The sequence below is a fragment of the Pantherophis guttatus genome, chromosome 13 (assembly GCF_059756535.1).
Source record: "Pantherophis guttatus breed Tessera chromosome 13, ASM5975653v1, whole genome shotgun sequence".
Classification (NCBI taxonomy): domain Eukaryota; kingdom Metazoa; phylum Chordata; class Lepidosauria; order Squamata; family Colubridae; genus Pantherophis; species Pantherophis guttatus.
Genome location: NC_142075.1, coordinates 4,998,689 through 5,017,403, shown reverse-complemented (window position 1 = coordinate 5,017,403; position 18,715 = coordinate 4,998,689). Strand labels below are relative to the sequence as shown.

Here is an 18,715-nt window from a genome sequence, read left to right as displayed (position 1 = left end):
GCTTCAAAGGTCCACCCTATAGCTGATCAGTGTTAAAAGAAAACAAATGGGTAGACCAGTGCCTGCAAAAATAACCGGTACAGCTCTGCAAGCAGTTAAAAGCCTGGTAGACCAGTACCTCTGCTAAATCCTAAATAATTGTCACATGACCATCAAGCCACGCCCACAAAATAAGCCACGCCCACAGAACCAGTAGTAAAAAAATTTAGAACCACCCCTGCTGCCTACCTACGCCTGCTAAGCTAGTGGAGCCGAAGAAGGCTGCAGAAGACACCTAGAACTTCACCAGAATGCCCCTGTTTGGCTCCACGGCTTGGAAGGTAACATCTCTATCTCTCGTCCACCTGTCACTTGTTCCCCAGGGAAGCCAATCACCTTGCCACTGTACAACAACATGTTCAGACTTGTATCTGTCAGTTGCACCAATGAAGAGAACAGCCAGCAGGAGAATTTGGAGAAACTGTTAAGTTGATGCCAAATGCAAAGAGTCAAGAGTTCACACTTTTCCCCCCTGGCTGTGCAAAGAGAATATATATATATATGTGTGTGTGTGTGTGTGTGTGTGTGTGTGTGTGTGTGTGTGTGTGTGTGTATGAATTAAAATCCTATGAACTATAATCCTATGAATTAAAAGAAATAAATATATATATATGTATATATATATATATATGTATATATATATATATGTATGTATGTATATATATATGTATGTATATATATATATATGTATATATATATATATATATATATATATATATGTATGTATGTGTATATATATATATATATATATATATATATATATATATATATATATATATATATATATATATATATATATATATATATATATGTAACCCCCAAGGTGCTCCATCGACAACACTGCTTGCACAGGTACGGTCAGGTGGGGAAGGGGCTTCTGGAAACGTACTCTTGATCAGCATTTAGATTATATGAAAAGGGGGCCTAGGTATGAAAAGTGCCGTTACATTTATTAAAGAGATTATGATTAACATTGAGGGAGTTCTCTGCATTCTGTTGTCTGCTCAGGGGAGCAGCGGCTAAATCTTAACTCCGCTGGAAATACCAAATGAAGCTAATTAACGCCTCACCCTCACTGATTGCAAAACTGGAATGGATTTACATCAAACTTTTTATTATTTTCGTTGGCATACTAAGGGTGTGGTGTGGAATGTAGTCTGGAGTCCCAAGAGGGAGGGGCTGCTTCCTAGGGGGCAAAGAATATCTGGTAGGCAGGAAAAAAGGCAAAGGGAAATCGTCCCTAGCAGTTCACAACATATATCCAGAGGTGGGTTTCAGCAGGTTCTGACCAGTTCTGGAGAACCGGTAGTGGAAATTTTGAGTAGTTTGGAGAACCGGTAGTAAAAATTCTGACTGGCCCCGCCCCCATCTATTCTCTGCCTCCCAAGTCCCAGTTGATCAGGAGGGAATGGGGATTTTGCAGTATCCTTCCCTGCCACGCCCAAGCCACGCCCACAGAACCGGTAGTAAAAATAATTGAATCCCACCCACTGAACCAGACCATTCGAATGACCAACCAACAAGAGAACCAATCAGCTGCTCAGGATTTAAATATAGCTCCAGACCAACAACCAATCAAACAATCAACTGACCACATTGGCGCATGAGACATTTATAAAATAAAGAGGAATAGGACAAGGAAACTCTGCTGATGATGTTACCTGGTCTGGTAACAAAAGGTTTCAAAAACTAAATTGAGACAAGCTTGGAGAGCAAACCACTGCCAAAAAAAAAACAAAAACGTTTTAATTCCTCTGCAAAAAAATTTCTTGCAGAGTTACACACCAGCTTTTGCAACCTTTGGTAAACTGGATTCAGGTTCTCCGATATGGAGAAAAGCAAACAGATCTTCCCTATCAGATCTTGCCTGAGGGAGGTCTTTGTGCCTCAACTTCCATGCTCTGGGCCCTGGTCTGTCAAGCAACATGAAAACAAATATATGCACAAAATTGATCAGTCACAATAAACGAGAGGTCTTCAAACTTGGCAGCTTTAAGACTTGTGGATTTCGACTCCCAGAATTCTCCAGCCAGCACAGCTGGCTGGAGAATTCTGGGAGTCGAAGTCCACAAGTCTTAAAGCTGCCAAGTTTGAAGACCTCTGCAATAAAGTGATTAGCTGCCAACGGTTGCCTAAAGGAGTTTCCGGCACTCCAGCTCCAGCTCCCGTCAGCCATCCAATCAAAGGTAGTAAATGTATTTATTATTCAGCAAAATGAACAAAGATCTTCATTTACGGAGTTGTCTTGGGCACCTCGAGATACACGGCTCCTGGCAGTTTCTAATCAACTCCCGGCTGAGCAGAAGACATTGAGGGCAAGGAAGCTGCTGACCTTCTCCTGGGTTCTTCTTCTGAGCTAAGGAAGATCCGAGGTTCCCATTTCCCCTGTCCCAATTTCAAGGCAGGCCGGGCTCATCCAAAGAACCCCCAGGGTTGAAGATGGCTTTGTGAAAAGCCTTTTGAGGATGACAGGAACTTAGGAGACCGTCAGAATGTGCCGTCTCCACACATCTGGCAGCAGCAGAAGCTGGGACTAAGACCTACGGTGATCAGAGCTCTTATGTTTAAACATGTAAGACCATCACACAACATCTTCCTAACCCAGGTGCTTGGGAGGGACCTAACAGATGTACAAAAATGCCAAATCCAGTCTAAACATCTGGCTGACCATGTGATGAACCCAGTGGCGAAATCCAAATTTTTTTTACTACCGGTTCTGTGGCCGTGGCTTGCTGGGTGTGGTGTGGCTTGGTGGGCGTGGCTTGGTGGGCGTGGCAGGGGAAGGATACTGCAAAATCTCCATTCCCACCCCACTCCAGGGGAAGGATACTGCAAAATCCCAATTCCCTCCCCACTCCTGGGGGAAGGATATTGCTGTCAGCACTTCAACCTGCATTTACTCTAGTGCTGACATAAGAAGAAGAAGCGAAGGAGTCTGGAAAGGGATGTTTGACTTTTCACCTACTTATTTTCCCTGGAGATAATATCCCCTAGGAAATGGGAGGGGGAGGGGGAAATTCCTTTGAGTTGGAGTCGATTAGGGGTAGAATGACTTGGAAGATGGCCAATGAGTGCAGGGGAGTGGGGAACGGAAAGGGTGGGTTTTGGGGCTGGACGTCAGTGTTGGCTTCGATTGGAGTCGGGTTAGAATGTCGTGCTTAATAAATAGGAGTTTTTCTTCAAAGACTTTGTTAGAAATGCAATTTATTTGAGACGACCTCGAAACTTGACAATTGCAAAATCTCCCTTCCCACCCCACTCTGGGGCCAGCCACAGTGATATTTGCCGGTTCTCCGAACTACTCAAAATTTCTGCTAAAATTCTCCAGAACCTGCTGGATTTCACCCCTGGATGAAACATAATAATACGGCGATACCAATAGCAATAGTGCCATCTCCAAACATCTGAAGCACCCCTTGAAGACCATCGACATTGAAAAAAAACCACCCATTGGTCAATTGCAACAGGCAGCTTTATTTAAAACAACTTACATCCTCTGATGATATCTTTAACTTGGGCAGGGGGTTGGACTAGAAGGCCTCCCTGGCCCCTTCCAGCCCTATAATTCTATGCATACCATCACACAACAACATCAGCCTAACCCAGGTCCTGGGGAAGGACTCGATAGGCGGACAAAAATGCCAAATTCATTTCAAACATCTGGCTGACTGTGCGACGAACTATATTAATTTATTTAACTTGTAGACCACAGTTATTGTTTGATGGTATTAAAGGTATCATTGTGGGACGTACCGTAAATTGTTCCACCTACAGCTTCCTTTTGCAATTGACTGATTAGCAAAAGGCAGCTTTACTTGGAATAGCTTACATCCTGCAAGAATAACTTTAACACCATCTGCCTATCCGAGGCCCTTGGGAAGGACTCAATAATGGATAAAAATGCCAAATCCAGTCGAAACATCTGGCGGACTGTGTGACTAACCATAAGAAAGATAAAAAGGTCTGAAGAGCAGATGTGGCAGTACATGACGACAGCAGAAGGGAAGAGAAAAAACTGGGGGGGGGGAGAAATCACAAAATATAAAGACCTGGAAATAAAACAATTGTGGCAAAAGAAAGCAAAGGTAGTACCAATTAGAATAGGTGCCTTGGGTGCCTGGAACATCACTTGAGCACCATTAACGCTGACAAAATGCCATCAGTCAATTACAAAAGGAAGCTTGACTTAAAACAGCTTACACCTGTTGGAAGAAGTATCTAGGTCCAGTTCCAAGCCGGGAATAAAATGGAGGCTGATTAGGAAGAAAGATTCTGTTTATTGGTGAACAGAGCTAAAATACACACAGCATGCAGTTCTGGGACAGCTGACAAAATGGAGTTGAGAGTGGGTGGGTACGTATGTATGTATGTATGTATGTATGTATGTATGTATGTATGTATTTATTTATTTATTTATTTATTTATTTATTTATTTATTTATTTATTTATTGGTTCGATTTATATGCTGCCCTTCTCCAGAGACTCAGGGTGGCTTACAATGCGTTAAGCAATAACCTTCATACTTTTGTATATACCTGCTTAGTAGGGCTTTCGCCCCCCCCCCAAGCAGTGTTCTTTTTTTTATACAAAGTCAGCTTATTGCCCCCACAATCCGGGTCCTCATTTTACCTACCTCGGAAGGATGGAAGGCTGAGTCAACCTTGAGCCTGGTGAGATTTGAACTTGCAGTAATTGCAGTAATTGCAGGCAGCTGGTGTTACTTAACAGCACTTTAGTCTGCTGCCCCACCAAGATTCTTCTTGATTCCTTTGGGGTCATGTCTGGCTCTATAGGCAAAAGGGGAAATGCAAATCCTACATGTTTGTCTGAGCTAATCTTGTTTTGCCTGATTGCTGGATATCTGGAATTTCTCTCTGACCCAGTCTTTCTGAATGGATTACCAAATCTGCATTTCTATAAGGTGGCCTCCTCAGTTTCTGCTTGGGGCAGGGAGAATGGGGCTGGTTTCTGCCTCCCTTAAGATCCCCCCCCCCGTTTCTCCTTTAGGGGAAATATTCTATCCTGCTTTTTTAATATTCCCCCAAATATTTCATTCTCTAGGAAGGTGAGTGGGTGCTGACTTTCTACACTCCCTGGGATGATACCGTTAACACCATTAAATAACAATATCTGCCTATCTGAGGTCCTTGGGAAGGACTTGATAGCTCGATAAAAATGCCAAATCCCATCTAAACATCTGATCGACTTTGCAACGAACTATAATTCCTCAAACGCAGGGGTGAAATCCAGCAGGTTCTGACAGGTTCTGGAAAACTGGTAGCAGAAATTTTGAGTAGTTTGGAGAACCAGCAGATACCATCTCTGGCTGGCCCCAGAGTGGGGTGGGAATGGAGATTTTGCAGTATCCTTCCCCTGCCACGCCCACCAAGCCACGCCCACAGATCTGGTAGTAAAAAATTTGAATTCCACCACTGCTTCCACCATAGGCAATACCCTCCTAAGAAGTAAGTGTAATCAAGACTTGAATTCTTTGAGTAAATGGAGCACTATATGTATCTTTCCAATGTTGCAATATAACACTCTTAGTTGTAGTAAGGACGGAAACTCCATTTACGTTGTCCAGTTGTCAAATTTCATGTACAAGGTATGTAATTCAAGAGAAGATTTTAATTTTTGTCGCTCAGTCACATTTATATGGATAAATATAATGAAATATGGGACTTATTTATGCAAACTACAGGTTAAAAAAAGCATGATAGTGATACGAGTATATTAGAAATATATATGTGCATAATTATATATACTGTAGAATTGTAACTGTTCATAGTAACTATAGTTTTTTCTGTTGTAACTTTTTCACTTATTTTGTTATGAGTTTGTTCTGTATTTTCTGATGATATATTTTTGCGGCATTTTTTTTCCTTTTCTTTGTTTCTTTTTCTGTTATCATTTTAAAAGCAATGACGATTATTTTTAAAAAAGCTTATATGCCCACTAACTGCCACCAACTCTCATTTTCTAGTTAGTAGAAAAAGTTGGATTCTATGTAGAATCTCCATCCACCAAGCTGTTTTCTTTGTGATATGGAAGAGACTAAGGATCAGTTCGAATCCTCCTTCCCATCTCTGTTTGGTTTGCCAAGATTCACACAAAACAATTAACCCTGCAATAACCACAGGCCCTGCCTTTGGGACCATCAAATGCTAATTTTCCTCAATACCGTTTCTAGTGCCTCTGGAAAGTTCAGTATGTCAGAGTTCCAGAAACAACCCCTCTCCAGTTAAAACTCTGAAGCAAGCATTTCTCAAAGTTCTTTTTAATTGAGTAGGTATACTGGCACATCTGGGGAAACCCAAATCTGAGAGTTCCAGTTTTCCCTCAGTAAATCAAAACCCCCAAAACCATCCCCTCACTCCTCAGTTGATCACACGGTCCAATCACCATTCGTCCCATCTCGAGACAGCACTCCGACCACTCCAGGGGTGGGTTCTAAATTTTTTTACTACCGGTTCTGTGGGCGTGGCTTATTTTGTGGGTGTGGCTTAGAGGTCATGTGACTAGGTGGGCGTGGCTAGCTGGTCAGAGTCATTTCTGGAAGGTCCTCGCACTTACGACCAGCCCTCGCACTTACGACCCAACTCATTTGTTTGCTTTTAACACTGATCAGCTGTAGGACGGCCCTTTGAAGCCCTGCGGCAAAAGTTTAAACAGTTTTTTTCCCTCTAGTCATCAGCTGGGACTCAGGAGGCAGCAATAGATTGGGGGTGGGGCCAAATAAAAGGTAAGAATAACGTGGGGGGGAGGGCGGGAGGGGCAGAACTGGTTCGGTGACGTCATATCGTCACCGCTACCGGCTCGGCCGAACCAGACCGAACCGGGAGGAACCCACCACTGAACCACTCCTTCTCCAGATGCAGGATCGTCCTGACCTTGACCGAAAGGAAGAATGCTATTTTGTCTAAAGCCAATCCCTCTACGAAAATCCCCCTTTCCACACAGGAGAAGGTGGCAGCGTGGAAGCTTCCGGCCTAATATGGCTTCCAAAGCTGACACAATAGATATATATTTTTTACAGAATAGAGATACAGATAATGTACAATACATTTTTCCCTATTGTTTGTATTTTCTGTTCTTACTAGCTAACGCTTTTTACGTTCAATAAATAGAATAGCAGAACAGAATAATAGAATTACAGAATAACAGAGTTACAAGGGACTTTGGAAATCTTCTAGTCCAACCCCTCACTCAGGCATGAAACCCTATATTATTTCATACAAAGGATTGCCCAACCTATTCTTAAAAACTTCCGGTGCTGGAGTTTTTAATAAATTAACAAGCTATGTTTGCTAACTGAACTGGATGATGTTGTTGTAGGAGAAAAAGAGGCAGAGCCTGGGCGGAGTTAAGAGAGGAATGTGCCTGGAATCCTTACATTGCCATAAGCAATCCATATCCAACCCCTCTTGAATTCTCTTGATTCTAAGTAACACCAATTTAGTAGAGACCATTAGTTGACTAGATTCGTGTGTATCAAGTTGAACAGCGGTGGGTGGTCCCCGGTTCGGACCGGTTCTATAGAACCAGTAGTAAAACCGGTGGGAGGCTCCGCCCACTGACCCCAACGTCATCAGAATGCTTCTGCGCGAGCGAAGCGAGCACACGCGGGGGGCCCCATTGCGAACCGGTAGTAAAGGTAAGTAGAACCCACCCCTGGGCCCACCCCCACCCACCCACCTGCCTCGACATAATGCCATCTTATTTAGCCATGTTTTCAAGGCCAGGTGCATGCATGGAAGACTGGGCACATGCACATGTTCTGCCCCAGCTACGGATCCCAAAGAACACAGCACACACAAACTCTGAACAAAACTTAGTTTACTCAAATAACACAGTTTTAGCAAATGCCGGCTGTTAATAAACGTTCTTAACAGCCTGCCAGAATTCCACAGATAAGATAGTCAGAGTCTTACTGGAGTTGGCAGAAAGCCCAAAAGAAAGGTTGCAGAGAAATCCCACCGCAATGATTAGCGAACTAAAGTTGTTTCCTGCAGCTTGATGCAAGCTGCGTTCTTTCTTAAATAGGCTAAGGGAGTGGCCAATTAGCCCCAAGCCTTACTCTCGAGGAGACCTCCTCCTGAGGAACCACTCCTGCCTTTTGGCAGCTCTGCGTGCCCGTGGATTGAGAAGAGGCTCCTCCTCTACATCCTCTTCACTTAAAGCCTCTGGAGGTTCTGAAGGCCCTGACTGAATCCCTGCCTCTGGCACCACATCTTCTCCAGCCTCCTCGCTGTCCGACTCAAGCACCGGCTGCTGGCGCAGCTCCACACCAGCCTCCTTGTCGTCGGGATCAGCAACAATCCGCGCAGGCCGCTGGCGGGCCACAACAGCACGGAAGGCCGGGCACATGCAGCAAACGGGTGGTAAAAATATGTGAAACCCACTGCTGAACTTGAGCCATAAATCTTCTGAACTGAAACTTGTGATCCTGATTCTTTGCAGCTGACAGTTAAAACAAGCTTGCTCTGCTCTAGTATAGAGATTGACTGGAGGTTTGCCGAATGCAAATTAAAAAAAAAATCCAATAATTTTCCAACAGGTTTGTCCTTGGAAACATTGTGTGTGTGTGTCTTAAGATCAACCCACTTTCTTTCATTGTGTCCTAATGGATCTCAAGGTAATTTATGAGCCATACAGAACTGGACTCCCACGACAGCAGTGTTACATTAACAACTTTGGGTATATTTGGCTGGAGTGGGGGCGAGGGAGGAAAGAAAAGAGAAGAGAGGATGTGAAAAGTAAAGTGAGAAACAAAAGTAACATATTTTCTCATGGATTCAATGAAGCTCAGGGCCTCTCATCAAACTGCGGTTAATTGACTATTGAATGCAAGCATCGCTATTTCACACTCCATATAGTGGGTAAAAGTTGGCTATGTTCCACATTTTGATACAGACAGTCCTCGATTTACAGCCACAATTGAGACCAGAATTCCCACTGCTAAGCTGTTGTTAAGCGAGCCAAATGTTATGACCTTTTTGCTATGGCTGTTTATCACTACAGCCGTTAAGTGAATGATGCACTCATTAAATAAAGCTGATTTCTCCCATTGATTTTGCTTGTCGGAAGCCGGCTGGGAAAGTTGCAAATTGTGATCAGATGACCCCGGACACTGCAAATGTCATAAATACACAGGTAGTCCTTGACTTACAACAATTGGTTTAATGACCATTTGAATGTCTGTGGAGATTCTCCGCCATTCAGGTTATGCTTGTCCCAAAGGTGCTTTTTTCAGGAGGCAATTGGACTTTCTGGTTTTTTTCTTTGAAGACATTTCACTTCTCATCCAAGAAGCTTCTTCAGCTCTGACTTGGATGGTGGGGAAGGGAAGGATTTATATTCCTTGCAGACAGCTGGTCATTTGCATCCTTTTAGAGGGTCGTTGAAGCCCTTGGAAGTTCATCTGTATCCTCAGGGTCACCTGAGTGGTGCTCCTGGTTCCTATAGTCTGCCATTTTTTCCTCTCTGGAAATCCATTTCTACTCCCACACTATTCAAAGGTTGTTCATCCCAAATTGTATAGCTAAAAGTCTGTAGAGATTCCCAGTTGTGATCTGGATGACTGAGAATCTCTACAGACTTTTAACTCTAGGGCTAATTCCTAGCACTTCCACTTATTAATAATACTTTGGGTGGTGGGTCTGTGAGAAGATCTGGGAGAGGGATCTAGAGGCCCTTGTAGATCACTACTTAGGTATGAGCCAACAGTGTGCTGCAGCTTCCAAAAAGGCCAATGCAGGTCACCTGCTAATGGTTCCTGTAATGTGCACTTTTTTCTGGAAATCCATTCCTCCTCCCACACCATTCAAAGAGTGTCCATCCCAAATTGTATTGCTGAAAAGTCTATAGAGATTCTCAATCATCCAGGCCACGGCTGGCCCAAAGGTGCTTTTTCCAGGAGGCAACTGGACTTTCTGGTTTTTTTCTTTGAAGACGTTTCACTTCTCATCCAAGAAGCTTTGGGCCACGACCATTCAAACTTTCAGTGGCACTGAAAAATGTGACTTATGACCATTTTCTCACGGTCATAGTCCCTATGGTCCAGGGGTGGGTTCTAAATTTTTTTTACTACCGGTTCTGTGGGCGTGGCTTATTTTGTGGGCGTGGCTTGATGGTCATGTGACAATTCTTTAGGATTTGGCAGAGGTACTGGTCTACCAGGCTTTTAACTGCTTGCAGAGCTGTACCGGTCTACCCATTTGTTTTTGCAGGCACTGGTCTACTCATGTATTTTTGCAGGCACTGGTCTACCCATTCATTTTTGCAGGCACGGGTCTACTCTTTTGTTTTCTTTTAACACTGATCAGCTGCAGGGTGGCCCTTTGAAGCCCCAAACAGTTTTTTTCCCTCTAGCCATCAGCTGGGACTCAGGAGGCAGCAATAGATTGGGGGTGGGGCCAAATAAAAGGGAAGAATAATGCGAGGGGTGGGGGGCGGGGGGGGCCAGAACCGGTTCGGTGACATCATATCGTCACCGCTACTGGCTCAGTGGTACCGGGCAGAACCGGGAGGAACCCACCACTGCTATGGTCATGTGGACAATATTCAGACACTGATTGCTGGTAGTCCTCAAGTGACCCCTATTTGTTGAACGACTGTTTAAAGTTACGGCACTGAACAAAATGACTTATGACTGGTCCTTACATTTGCAACCACCATTGCATCCTCATGGTCATGCGATCCTCGTTGGCATGTACAGGGGGTCCTCGGCTTACGACAAGACAACTGAGCCCAGCATTTATGCTGCTAAGCGAGACATTTGCTAAGTGAGTTTTGCCTCCTTTTACGATCTTTCTTGCCACAGTTGTTAAGTGAATCACTGCAGTTGTTGTTTTTTTTTAAATTTGATTTATATGCCACCCTTCTCCGGAGACTCAGGGCGGCTTACAATGCGTTAAGCAATAGCCTTCATACTTTTGTATATTTATACAAAGTCAGCTTATTGCCCCCACAATCTGGGTCCTCAGTTGTTAAGTTAGTAACCTGGTCGTTAAGTGAATCTGGCTTCTCCATTGACTTTGCTTGTCAGAAGGTTGCAAAAGGGGATCACGTGAGCCCGGGATACTGCAACCATCATCAATAGGAGTCCATTGTCAACTGTCTGAATTTTGATCATGGGGAGGCTGCAATGATCGTGTGAAAAATTGTCATAAGTCACTTTTTCAGTGATGTTGTAACTTTGCACTGTTGCAAGTTGAGGACTACCTGTAATTAAACACAGCCTACACTCATCAAAAAAATTGCCACTCCATTGCGGGGGGGGGGAAAAAAGGAGAGTCTAATATTTATTCTACAATGTCCAATTTGAGACCAGGAATGAAATGCTCCCGGTTCGGACCAGATCGCCCGATCCGGTAGTGATGGAGGCGGGTGGTTCAGAGAACCAGTAGCAAAAATCCCTGCCCCCCCCCATGCCGCACAAGCTGAGCCACACAATCATCAGAGGCTTTTTTTAAATTTTTAAAAAGCATTTTTTGTACAACCTCTTCGGCCAAAAAATGCTTTTAAATTAAAAAAAAAAGCCTTTGATGATCGTGTGGCTCAGCTGGGATCGTCAAAGGCTTTTAAAAGAAAAAAACCCCTTTTTTTCTTTTAAATGCCTCTGACGATCCAAGCTGAGTTGCCTGATCGGCAGAAGTTTTTTTAAAAAGCCTCTGCCGATCAGGCAACTCAGCTGGGATCGTCAGAGCCTTTTGAAAGCATTTTTTTACAACCTCTTCGCCCAAGAGGTTGTAGAAAAAATGGTTTTAAAAGTTAAAAAAAAAATTGGCCACACCCACCCAGTCACATTACCCCACCACCACCAAGCCACGCCCACAGAACCGGTAGTAACAAATTTTGGATTTCACCACTGGGCAGGACTCACAAAAATTTAAAAAAAAACAAAAAACAAATTTGGCTTCTAGTTGAAGCTGGGTTTAAGTTAGAAGGCACAGCTCCTGGGAAAGCCCAGATTATCTTCTTGTTTCCATTGGTTTTTTTTTTTTACAAAAAAGGAAGATAATTCTGAATTGAAGACAGCCCTCTCCCCAACAGGTAACATGTGACAGATATAAACTGCGATTATTGTTGACTGTACAGAGAGAGTTGTTGTTCTAAAAGGCACGAAGAGCGAGTTAGTCTTCCTTTTAAATAATTGCAGAATTCAGAACCACAAGGGAGTCCCAGCCAAACAAAACAGATGTTTGAATGCAATATCAGATCTCACACTTGTGGTGACTTTCCCCAGGAGCATGCAAACTTCATGGTGAATTCATGAACGAATGCTAAAATATAATTGAATGTTACAATATTATTATATTTTCAATGCGCCGGAACGCCTAAAGAATCCTAGAATTCATTACGAGACTCCAAACATCTGCATCTCGCAAAGACAGGCTTGAGGGGGCAGCAAATATTGTTTCATTGCAATGTCACTCATTTTTAAATGCAGGTAGTCCTCGAACTGTGACCACAATTGAGACTGGATAAATTGCCGTTAAGCGATGCAGGTATTAAGTGAGACATCATGTAACCATGACTTTGTGATCTTCCCTGCTGGATTTCCCCCTTGAGTTGGTTTGTCAAAAGCTGGCTGGGAAACTCGTAAATGGCAGTCACATGACTCTGGGAGTCACTGCAGTCATAATAGCAATAGCAATAGCACCTAGGCTTATATACCGCTACACGGTGCTTTACAGCCCTCTCTAAGCGGTTTACAGAGTCGGCCTATTGTCCCCCAACAATCTGGGTCCTCATTTTACCCACCTCCGAAGGATGGAAGGCTGAGTCAGCCTTGAGCCTGTGGGCAGGCAATGCGCAGAGTTTGCCTGCAATACTGCATTCTAACCATTGTGCACCAAGGAAGGAAGGAAGGAAGGAAGGAAGGAAGGAAGGAAGGAAGGAGAAAAGGAAAAGGAAAAGGAAAAGGAAAAGGAAAAGGAAAAGGAAAAGGAAAAGGAAAAGGAAAAGGAAAAGGAAAAGGAAAAGGAAAAGGAATAGCACTTAGACTTATATACCACTTCACAGTGCTTTACAGCCCTCTCTAAGCGGTTTACAGAGTCAGCCTATTTTCCCCAACAATCTGGGTCCTCATTTTACCCACCTCCGAAGGATGGAAGGCTGAGTCAACCTGGAGCCAGCCAGAATCGAACTGCTGAACTGCTGGCAGTCGGCAGTCGGCAGTAAGCAGAAGTAGCCTGCAGTACTGCATCCCAACCACTGCGCCACCACGGCTCATAATCAATATCATCATACAAGCTGGTTGCTAAGTGCCCAGATTGCAACCATGTGACCAAGGGGAGGCTGCATCGGGGTTTAAGCGCAAGTCCTTTTTTCAGTGCAATCGTAACTTCCAATAGTCATTAAAGGAACAGTTGTAAGTCAAGGATTAACTGTGCTGCCTCTCCCTCCCGTGTTTCACAGTCACAGCAAAAGACTTATAAGAACTGATAGAAGAGAATATTTGTGGCACAGGACTGAACTGTGGGGTCCTTGGTGCTCTCTGGCTTTCTTGCAGACATTTCATTACCAAATTGGGTAACTTCAGGGGTGGGATTCTACCGGTTTGGACCGGTTCGGGTGAAGCAGTAGCTCCAATGATCAGATGGACCCCTCTGTCCCCCCCCCGCGCTTTACTGACCTATATCTTCTCAGCTGATTCAAGCGCGCCTCAGCTGTGTTACTCCCCAGCAGTAATACTGAAGGTGCGTTTTCATAAAATTGTGCACGCAATGCGCAATCACCGAACCGGATCCCACCACTGGGTAACTTTATCAGTGCCAGAAGGGATTGGAGCTTGCTCTGTTTATATACTAACAATACGTTATATGCTGCTAGTATATAAAAAGAGAGCAAACCCCACTCACTTCTAGCACTGATGATGTTACCTGGTTGGGTAATGAAACGCCTTCAAGAAAACAACCAACCAAGACCCCATAGACCCTTAAGTACCACCACTGATGGGGGCAGCACCCTCACAAAAAGCTGGACTTTAGCACAGTGTTACTCAAACTTGCCCACTGGACGATGGATGTCCTAAACAGGCTACTTCCAAAAGGCAACTGGACTTCTTGGGTGTTTTCTTTGAAAATGTTTCACTTCTTATCCAAGAAGCTTCTACAGAACTGAAGAGGGTTCTTGGATGAGAAGTGAAACTTCTCAAGGAAAACACACACACAAAAAAAATCCAGTGGTCCTTTGGAAAAAGCACCTTTGGGACAGCCATGACTTGGATGGTTGAGAATCTCCGTAGACATTGAAGATGGGTGGGCTTCCACTCCCAGAATTCCCCAGCCAGCATGGAGGATTCTGGGAGTTGAAGTCTACACGAGCACACAATAGATACAAACTTAAAGTGAACGGCTCCAAACTTGATTGTAGAAAATATGACTTCAGTAACAGAGTTGTTAATGCCTGGAATGCACTACCAGACTCTGTGGTCTTATCCCCAAACCCCCAAAACTTTAACCTAAAACTGTCTACTGTTGACCTCACTCCATTCCTAAGAGGTCTGTAAGGGGCGTGCATAAGAGCACCAGCGTGCCTTCCGTCCCTGTCCTAATGTTCCCTTTAATTGTATTCATTTTATGTATTCAATTCATGCTTATACTTATATATATTATCTAATATGTATTTGACAAAATAAAATAAATATAAATAAATAAATAAAGGTAAAGGTTCTCCTCATACATATGTGCTAGTCGTTCCCAACTCTAGGGGGCGGTGCTCATCTCCGTTTCAAAGCCGAAGAGCCAGCGCTGTCCAAAGACGTCTCCGTGGTCATGTGGCCGGCATGACTCAACACCAAAGGCGCACGGAACGCTGTTCCCTTCCCACCAAAGGTGGTCCCTGTTTTTCTACTTGCATTTTTTATGTGCTTTCGAACTGCTAGGTTGGCAGAAGCTGGAACAAGTAACGGGAGCTCACCCCATTATGCGGCACTAGGGATTCAAACCGCTGAACTGCCAACCTTTCAATCAACGAGCTCAGCGTCTTAGCCGCTGAGCCATCGCATCCCCATCTTCAAATGGCCACGGTTGAGAAACCCTTCTCTACAAAAGAATGGCTTGGGCTCAGGCTCTGATTGGCTGCACACCAAAGGGAGGAGGGCAGACTCCAAGATGCAGCCCCTCACTTAATTTAGATATCAGAGCTCGCCATCTTACCCTATAAAGTACCCTCCAGGCAGGATCCTTGTTTATCCTGCTGGTGATATTGATGACTTTCTAATGCCAGGTGTAAGGACACTTTAGAGGCAGCCCTTCCTTCCAGGAAAATGTCATTTCTCTTCACTGTTTGGAGGGAAACCCATTATTACCAATTAACCTGTAGTGAACCTATATCGCCCGCTGAATTGCACATACAGTAATTATTCTTCGATAGCTAGCTAAAGCAAATTCCATGCATCTCTGCTCTCTCTTTTTCCTTTAGGGAGGGCTCACAAAGGTGCCAACGTCCTTGCTGCTATTTTCAATGTCTTCCTTAACTTTGGATTTGCCCTTCCCCAGTTACCCAGAAATGATTTCTCTGCTTCTTTCTTGTTCTTCCTTTCTGCCTTCCTTCTCTCTTAAGGTTTAAGCCCATAGGGCAGAAGATAAGTTATTTATTGTATTTTTACTCTGACGAGTTGCTAGGAGGGTTTTCTGGGTAGATTGCATAAAAAGAATAGAAATACAATACAATCACAAATAAAAATGCATTAAGAAGCCAGTCCGAACCAGTGAACATTTCCCTAGAAATAAATCTAACTCGGTTCAAAGGAAGCTATTCTTAGATAAGCCTGCATAGGACTGCAACTTAAACAGATCGGGCATTTACATGCGGCTTGGCTGATGTCCCAACTCCAAGGAGGAGGTTTTGCAACAATCCTTCAATTCTACAGAACTTTTGTAAGCTGCCTTATGCGCAGATCATTAGTTAAATTCCTGCCCTCCCCTTTGGATCGAGAAAGCCCACTCTGTTAAAAGTCAGAAATGAGGGGTAAAATATGCCACAATCAAAGCTGGCGAAAAGAGCTGGGCAGAGAAAGAAGAAACAAAGCAAAGCAGAGTCTATAGGAAGATAGACTTAAGAATAAAAAGCTCGGATGAAAAAGCCACATTCTCCCAGCACATCAAAAACAAACAGAGGCCGCATTCATGAGTTGCGACAAACGATTCATTCTTGCTATAGACGCAGCCAGGGGGGGCCTCATCCACATCAAATGATCTCTGAAGGCCCCCCTGCATATGTTGCGTAGGGGAGGAGGAGGAGTGGGGAAGGAAGGAAGAGGAGGAGGAAGGGAGAAAGGAAAGAGAAGGAGAAGGATGAGGAAGGGAGGGAGGAGGGAGGGAGGGAGGGAGGGAGGGAGGAAGGAAGGAAGGAAGGAAGGAAGGAAGGAAGGAAGGAAGGAAGGAAGGAGAAGGGGGAAGGAAGGAAGAAGAGGAGGAAGGGAAAAGGAAAGAGGAGGAGAAAGATGGGGAAGAGAGGAAGAGGAAGGGAAAGGGAGGGAGGGAGGGAGGGAGGGAGGGAGGGAGGGAGGGAGGAAGGAAGGAAGGAAGGAAGGAAGGAAGGAAGGAAGGAAGGAAGGAAGGAAGGAAGTTTTCTGCTAAATGTCCAGATTGCGGTCAGTACAGGTAGACCTCGGATTACGACCACAATTGAACCAAAAATTTCTGTTGCTAAGCAAGACATTTCTTTAAGTGAACTTTGCCCCATTTTACGACCTTCCTTGTCACAGTTGTTAAGCAAATCACTGCAATTGTTAAGCTAGTAACACAGTTGTTCAGTGAATCTGGTTTCCTCCCCCCCCCTTGACTTCGCTTGTCAGAAGGTTGCAAAAGGGGATTGATCACATGATCCCCAGACACTCCAACCGTCATAAATATGAGTGAGTTGCCAGGCATCTGAATTTTGATCATCTGACCCAGGGGTGAAATGCTCCCGGTTCAGACCGGATCACCCGATCCGATAGCGATGGAGGCGGGTGGTTCGGAGAACTGGTAGCAAAAATCCCTGCGCCCCCCCCATGCCCAGCTGAGCCGCGCGATCATCAGAGGCTTTTTTTAAACTTTTAAAAGCATTTTGTCTACAACCTCTTCGGCCGAAAAAATGCTTTTAAAAGTAAAAAAAAAAGCCTCTGATGATCGTGCGGCTCAGCTGGGATCGTCAGAGGCTTTTAAAAGCATTTTTAAAATGCTTCGGCGGAAGAGGTTGTAGAAAAAAATGCTTTTAAAAGTAAAAAAAAAAAAGTTGGCCACGCCCACCCAGTCACATTACCCCCCCCACCAAGCCATGCCCACCGAACCAGTAGTAACAAATTTTACATTTCACCACTGATTTGGCCATAGGGATGCTGCAAACGGTTGTAAGTTTGAAAAACGGTCACAAGTCACTTTTTCAGTGCCCTTGTAACTTTAAACAGTCACTAAACCAACTGTTGTAAGTCAAGGACTATCTGTAGTGCTACTGCACCCATTCTGCAAACAGACGTATCTCTGAGAACTACCTTTTGTGAGAGAGTACATAATATATATTTAAGAATTTATATCTTCTCCAAATGCTCGGAACTTTGGACTGGAGCTCAGGATATGAAGTGCTATGGTTACCTTTGCAGTCAACACTACATTAATCAAGCTACCTAATAAAAAAAGCTGGACAAAAATAGCTCGCTCAAGGCCTCCCAGAATTGGAAAAATAGGCAGAGTATTCTTGCAAAATCACACAATGGGCTAAACATGTCGAAATTCACACCTCTACCTACGGTGTGAAGCTGCCAATAACCAGGCTGGAAAGAAATTTCTGATAGTAGCTGACTGAGAGCACGGACCAATAAAGCTAGAATTGTTAGTTAGTTTGTTTCTGACACTTCAATCAGGGGTGGGTTCTACTTACCTTTACCTGCGCAAGCGCAGAAGCAGGGATGAAATGCTCCCAGTTCGGACCGGCTCGGGCGAGTAGGTAGCGATGGTGGCGGGCAGTTCGGAGAACCGGTAGCAAAAATCCCTGCCCCCGCCCCCCCCCATGGCCAGCTGAGCCGCGCAATCATCAGAGGCTTTTTTTTCTTTTAAATGTCTCTGATGAGCCAAGTTCTGACGATTCCAGCTGAGTTGTCTGCCAATCAGGCAACTCAGCTGGGATCGTCAGAGCCTTTTAAAAGAAAAAAAGTTTTTTTCTTTTAAATAGCTCTGATGATCCAAGCTCTGATGATCCCAGCTGAGTTGCCTGATCGGCGATCAGGTAAGTCAGCTGGGATCGTCAGAGCCTTTTGAAAGCATTTTTTTACATGGTTTTACATGTAAAAAATGGTTTTAAAAGTAAAAAAAAATTGGCCACGCCCACCCAGTCACATTACAGACACCCCCACCAAGCCACGCCCACAGAACCGGTAGTAACAAATTTTAGATTTCACCATTGCACAGAAGCTTCTGCGCATGTGCAGAAGCGTTTGGATGATGTCAGGGTCGGTGGGCGGAGCCTCTCGCTGGTTTTACTACCAGTTCTATAGAACCGGTGCAAACGGGGAGCAACCCACCACTGACTTCAATGTACAAATCCAAATGGTTTATAAACTATTCATTCATGCCAAGAATATGTTTACAGGACACCCTGAGCCAAACAATCAAGAAACTGTATAATAAGGTGAATATTATGTGCAAATTGTGTGTACATTTAATGTTAGATGCAAAAGAATTTCAAA

At 44.1% G+C, this 18,715-nt stretch overlaps 1 protein-coding gene across 4 annotated transcripts in view; it reads right to left on the bottom strand.

The window, feature by feature from the left end:
* Positions 1 to 18,715, bottom strand: part of MEGF11 (multiple EGF like domains 11) — a 726,402-nt gene that overhangs the window by 595,315 nt on the left and 112,372 nt on the right. The window lies entirely within an intron of this gene.